Genomic DNA, 6,902 nt, shown 5'->3' with positions numbered 1-6,902 from the left:
TGTGCCTCTCATCCTAAAGACAGAGATTAGAATCAGTAAATACTTGCTGAGTCTATGCAGCATACTGGACACCATGCTGGGTACTTGACATGCATGAGTTCCTTTAAACCTTTAGCGGCCCTATGCAAAAATGAGGCCTGAAAGATTAAGCCCTTCTGCAAGGTGTCAGAGTCTTGTCAGTTCACGTCTTCTGCTCCTGGCAAACACACCTTCCAGGTACAGTAGGTGAGAAGACCCGGTACAGTGCCTTGCGCATAAGGACTCTGGAATTTGAGTGGTGGGCAGAGTGAGATTACCTTAGCCTCAGTTTCCTCATCTGTAAATTACCGATACTGGTAACTTGCTGAAAGAGATACCTGTAGAGACATTCTGCCAGTGTACTCCTTTTTTCTTAGAACTGCCCTCCCCTTTCATTCATGAATTCAGCAGATATAGCTTCCCACGTGGTGCAAAGAATCTGCCTGCCAGTGCAGGAGAAACAGGTTTGATCCCTGGGTCAGGAAGACCCCCTGAAGTAGAAAATGGCAACACACTCCAGTATTCTTGTCTGGAAAATTCCCCTCAGAGGAGCCTGGCAAGCTATAGTCCATGGGGTTGTAAGCTATGTAATTAGGAAAAGAAAAAAAAAAGGCTATACATTGATTCAGCAGATACTCATTGTGTTCCCCCTCAGAGTCTTGTGGGAAAGGCAGAGAAGTAGTAATAAGATAGAGAGCTGAACACTGAGAGAGAACCCAGAGGTGCTGGGGGAGCTGAGGAGAGCTCAGAGACAGTCAGAGAAGGCCTTCCATGGAAGTAACATTCACAGGGAACTCAGAAGGATATACAGGAATAACTGAGAAAGGAGGGGATAAATTAGAGATTCCAGCAGAAACCGGGCTTTGGAGGGCCTGACCACAGTTCAGTGTTGTCAGAGGCTAGTGCAAGGCAGGAGCGGTAGGGGTGACGAGTGCAGTTAAGAGGCCTCAGACGAAGATGGGGAAAGCCACAGGGACCTGACAATTCAGGACTTTCTTTTTTAAGCTAAAGAATTCAGCTTCTAAATGGAAAGGCAGTAGGGAGCCACGGAAGGTTGAGAAGCAGATTAAGAATCTCATCTGTGCAGCTGAAAGCTCACTCTGCCAGCAGTGCCCAGAAGAGATGGATACCTCCTCTAGAAACAAGAGGGCTTTGCCTTGGGGTATGGTATGCTAGGACTGTTTTGTTACAGTAACAGTTGTGGCTTCTCTTCTGTGCTGGCTACTCTGCAAGACACTTCTCATCTACTCCTGAGATGGGCACTCTTGTTATCTCCATCTTCCAGGGAGGAAGTGAGGAAATGTGACTTATTCAGAGCTGAGCTCCCACCCCAACTCCCAGTTCAAGCTCTTCATCAATGCTGGACAAGAGCAGCATATGCTTTCTGATGAAATAGCCAGGCTTTGTAGGGAGGTTTGGAGGCCTGTGGTGATTAGTCCCAAACACTGCTGGTGAATACTACAACCACTCCTTGTGATGGGTCTAAGACTTTCTGTCCCACCGAGTGGTTTCTCCAGAACTGGATCAGGCTTCCACTTAAGATTGAGGAAGGTTTGGCATTTGGAGCCATACAGCCCTCCAGCAATTTCCTTCCTGCCCAAAATACCAGGTTTCTGTCAGCTAACCTGACCCTGTAGCCCTAGCCCCAAGGATTCAAGTTTTCACCTTCAAGTGTTCTGTTTTTCAAATGTTCTCTTTGGAAAGCCCTGAGTGTAGTGGCCTCTAATCTCTGCCCTCCTGCACTCCTCAATTTCCTGGCTGCCCAGTATATCACTGTGCCAGGACAGGCCACATCCCATCCATCCTGTGCTCAGGCCCACCCCTCTGCCTTTTCCCCTGTCATGCAAACTTGCTTCAGAGCCCAGTTTAGAAGATTTCTCCTCCTGGAAGCCTTCCCTGTTTCCTCCCTTGCAGGCAGTCATTTTTTCCCCCTGTATGAGTCCTTGCAGTAACTATTGGCTTTACATATCTAGTCCAAGCCAGTTGGTGAGCCCCCTATGACCGCCAGTGACCAAGCCCAGGACTATGAGGATCAGAGTAAGTGCTTGGGAAACATTTCCTAATGATCACCTCTTTTCTAGTCTGTGTCTTCAAATGACAGAAGAATTATGGCTCGTGGCTCAGATGGTAAAGAATCGGCTTGCAACGTGGGAGACCTGGGTTTGATCCCTGGGTTGGGAAGATCTCTGGAGGCAGGTATGGCAACCCACTCCAGTATTCTTGCCTGGAGAACCCCATAGACAGAGGAGCCTGGCGGGCTACAGTCCAGGGGGACACAACTGAGTGACTTCCACTTTCACATGAACCACCTGGTCATGTCAAACCATCCCTCAAAGGATTCAGGGATGTTTGGGGAACACTCAGGCCTCTGTGCCAGATGAGACTTTCAGAAAGTATGAGAGCCTATAGTATTTGGAGTCAGACAGATGTGGGTTCAAACTGCAGTGGGGCCACTTACCAGCAAATCTTTCCCTTTCCTGAGCCTCACAAATGAGGTCATTGGGCAGACTGAATATGTCAATGTAGGCAGGACATGGTAGGAGGTCTCATGGGCTGCCCATGAGACACCTGCTTCAGATGCCACCAGGCTCCCCAGCCCAACAGGTCAGTCTTCGCTCCATTCCAAACCTCTCCTCTGAGCACTTGATTTTTCAGAGGCACCCTTAGTTTCCAGACAAGCACTTCTGAAGGTACTAATTGCCAGGGGAGAAAGGGGGATGTGGAAGAACGCAGTGCTCTGGGAAGGGGGGAGGGGGATGAAGTCAGAGGAAGGAGGAGGTCTGCAGCTGGTGGCCGGGACAGCACTGTACCTTCTGCCTGCCTACGGGTCACCATTTTACACCCACCCACCCTTCATCTCCCTGCAAAAAGAGGATATTGTCCCATTTTACATATGAAAACAGAGGCTGAGAAAGAAGCAGTGTCTTGTTCTGGGAAGTGGTCGAAGGCTCAGAGTTTACACCCAGTAGTCACTTAATGGCTCACCAATAAAGAATTCTCCTGTAATGCAGGAGCTGCAGGAAACACAATTTCGATCCCGGGTTCAGGAAGATCCCCTGGAGAAGGAAAGGGCAACCCACTCCAGTGGTCTTGCCTGGAAAAAATTCCATGGACAGAGGAGCCCAGTAGGATAGGGTCACAAAGAGTTGGACACTACTGAGCAACACTCACTCACTCATATTATATATGTGCTTTAAATACATCATAAAGCCCTGGGGCTGTAGATTCAGCTCTATCAATTTATAGAAAATGTCTCTCATGTGTCTAAAATGGCAAAACCGGGCCCCATCATCAAATGCCTCAGCCAACTGAGACTGACTTTAATATAAGAATATGGAGTGCTCTATGAATTTGCGTATCATCCTTCCACTAAGGCCATGCTAATCTTCTCCATAGCATTCCAATTTTAGTATACGTGCTGCTGAAGCAAGCACTCACACTGATTTTCCATCAGAAAAGATTTGACTCCATTCTCAATTAAAACCAGCGTGTTATAGTATGCGTTCCCATGACAACCATGCCCTTGCTGGGTTCTAATTCTAGGACTGACAGACAAGGCTAAAGCCCTGCCCTGAGTTTACTGGATGAAGTAAGTCCTTAGGAAGCTCTGAGGGCTCTCCAGCACCCTCTCTTTGGAGTGCTTGGCCCACAGAGATTCATCTGGCTGGGATGTGGCTCATCTCTCATGAGCAGGAAGCCATCTGAAGGGACTGAAGAGAGGTGTTTTCTGAGGCAGATCAAGGAGTTCAAATGGAAGTTAAAGGTCTGGGAATTTGGACCCTTAACTCCAACTAAGCTCGGAAAAATCTGGAAAGTCTTCACATGCCCCAGGTGACAACCTTAGGCAAAAACCATGATTGGAAAAACAACTATGCTCCAAATAATCTGGAAAATCTTCACAGCCCTCAGGTAAAGACCTTAGGCCAAAACCATGGAAAACAGGTGGCCATGTAGGACAGGAGGATGTTGGAGAGCGACTAGGAGGGAAGACTTTTTCTAAAGGCAGAAGAGACTCAGTCTTGTGTAAACTATTCCACCTCAGGGTCTGTGTTCCTGTGTCTGGAAGATTCCATTCCCACCTCTGCCAGGACTCTTTCTATCTATGAGTTCAAGAGTCTCTCTTCAGACAGGCTTCCCTGGCTCCTCCCTCAACTTGAGGACTTCCAATTGACACCAGGTCACTCTGTTACATCTTCCTGTTGAGGTAACTTACAGCAATTACCATTCCCTGAAATTATCTGATTTTCCCCTACTTATTTATTTTCTTTTTATTGAGATATAATTCACATACCATAAAATCTGCCCTTCTAAAATGTACAATCTAGGAGTTCCCTAGTGGTCCAATGGTTAGGCCTCTGGTCTTCTACTGCAGGGGGCATAGGTTCAATCCCTGGTCAGGCAACTAAGATCCTGCAAGCCATGTGGTGCAGCCAAAAAATAGAAAAATATATAAAATAATACATAAGTAAATAAATAAGTAAAATGTGCAATCCAGTGATCTCTTTTTTAAAATTAATTTTTAAAAATTGTTTTTGGCTGCACCTTGAAGTTTGTGGGATCTTAGTTCCCTGATCAGGAATCAAACTGGGTCCCCTGCAGTGGAAGCACAGAGTTCTAACCACTGGACTGCCAGGGAATTCCCCAGTGGTTTCTAATACACTGGTAAAGTTGTGCAGCCATCACCACTATCTAATCCCAGAGCACTTTCATCACTTAAAGAGAAACTTTGTACTCTTCAGCAGTCTGTCACACCCTACTTCCTCCCTTCCCCTAGGCCCTAACAACCACTCATCTACTCTCTGCTGCTGCTAAGTCGCTTCAATGGTGTCGGACTCTGTGCGACCCCATAGACAGAAGCCCACCAGGCTCCCCCGTCCCTGGGATTCTCCAGGCAAGAACACTGGAGTGGGTTGCCATTTCCTTCTCCAATGCGAGAAAGTGAAAAGTGAAAGTGAAGTCGCTCAGTCGTGTCCGACTCTTTCTTTGAGACCACATGGACTGCAGCCCACGAGGCTCCTCCGTCCATGGGATTCTCCAGGCAAGAGGACTGGAGCGGGGTGCCATTGCCTTCTCCGCATCTACTCTCTATCTCTGTGGATTTGCCTGTTTTGGACATGTCATATAAATGGAATCAAACAGTACATGGTCTTTTATGTCTGGTTTCTTTCACTGAGCATGATGTATTCCAGACTCATCCATGTTGTGGTTTGTAGCAGTATTACATTCCTTTTTATGGCTGAATAATACTCCATTATATACATATACCACATTTCATTTATCAGTTGCTGTTTTGTTTTTCAATGATGCTTTCACTTTGGGGCTATTATGGACAATGTTGCTGTGAACATTCATGTACAAAATTTTGCATGGACATGTGAATTCATTTATTTGTAATATATACTAGGAGTGGAATTGTGGAATTGTTGATCATATGGTAACTCCATGTATAATCTTTTCAGGAATTATCAGGAACTCTTTGAAGAATGTTACCAAAGTGTCTGTACCATTTTACATTTCCACCAGCAATGTGTGAGAGTTCCAATTTCTCCACATGTTCACCAATGTTTTTTATTATCTGCCTTTTTGAGTATAAGTATCTTAGTGGGTACAAAATCGTATCCCTTTGTGCATTTTCCGAACAACTAGTGATGTTAAGCTCGTTTTCTTGTGTTTGTGGACCATTTGTATATCTTCTTTCGAGACATGTCTAGATTCTTTGCACATTTTTTAATTGGGTAATATCTTTTTTTGTTGTTGAGTTATAAGGATCCTTTATGTATTCTGGATACAAGTCATTTTTGGTTATAAGATTTACAAATATTTTATCCCATTCTGTGACTTATGTTTTCACTTTCTTGGTGATATCCTTTGAAATACAAAGGCTTTTAATTTTGATGAAGTCCAGTTTATCTGGTTTTTATTTCTTTTGTTGCTGTGTTTTTTGTAATATCTTAGAAACCATTGTTTAATCCCATGAAATAGTTTTAGCCCTTACATTTAGGACTTTTGAGTTAATTTACTATAGTGTGAGGTAGGGATCCAACTTCCTTCTTTTGCATGTGGATAGCTAGTTGTTCCAACAGCATTTTTTTTAAACAAACTGACTTTTCCTCTTCAATAATGGTCTTGACACCCTTGCCAAAAAATCAGGGACTTCCCTGATGGTCCAGTGCTTAAGGGTCCATGTTTCCAATGCAAGGGGTGTGGGTTCAGTCCTTGGTTGGGGAACTAAGATCCCACATGCAGCACAGTGTGGCCAAAATTTTTAATTAATTTAAATTAATTAAATTAATTTCAACAAATTAATTAAATAAAAATTAATTGATTAAAAATAAAGAAAAAATCAGTTGACCATAAAAGCATGGGTTTCTTCTTGAATTCTCAATCTATTCCATTGACCAATAGATCTTTTATAAAATTTATTTTTAGTTGGAGGAAAATTGCTTTACAATGTTGTATTGGTTTCTGCCATACAATAACTCGAATCATCCATACTTATACATATATTCCCTCCTTCCCCTCACCCTTCTAGGTCATCACAGAGCACCAGGCTGGGCTCCCTTTGTATATATAGCAACTTCACACCAGCTGTCTATTTTACACAATAGTGTATACATATCAACGCTACTTTCTCCATTCGTTCTACCTTCTCCTTCCCCGCTGTGTCTACAAGTCCCTTCTCTACATGTGCATCTCCATTCCTTCCCTGCAAACAGGTCAATCAGTACCATTTTTCTAGATTCCATATTTATGTGTTAATATATGATATTTGTCTGACTTATTTCACTCTGTGTAACAGGCTCTAGGTTCATCCACCTCACTATCACTGACTCAATAGACCTATCTTTATGCCAATAGTACAAAGTCTTTTCTTTTTCTTTTTT

The 6,902-nt window shown here is 44.0% G+C and overlaps 1 non-coding gene across 1 annotated transcript; it reads right to left on the bottom strand.

Moving 5' to 3' along the window:
- Positions 1 to 3,345: 3,345 nt before the first annotated feature.
- LOC133252187 (U6 spliceosomal RNA) lies at positions 3,346 to 3,452 on the bottom strand. The gene has a single exon (XR_009737817.1). It is a non-coding gene; the product is annotated as a U6 spliceosomal RNA (small nuclear RNA).
- Between the last annotated feature and the right edge of the window lie 3,450 nt (positions 3,453 to 6,902).

Source organism: Bos javanicus, chromosome 7 (genome assembly GCF_032452875.1).
Source record: "Bos javanicus breed banteng chromosome 7, ARS-OSU_banteng_1.0, whole genome shotgun sequence".
Classification (NCBI taxonomy): domain Eukaryota; kingdom Metazoa; phylum Chordata; class Mammalia; order Artiodactyla; family Bovidae; genus Bos; species Bos javanicus.
This window is presented reverse-complemented; position numbering and strand designations above follow the sequence as displayed.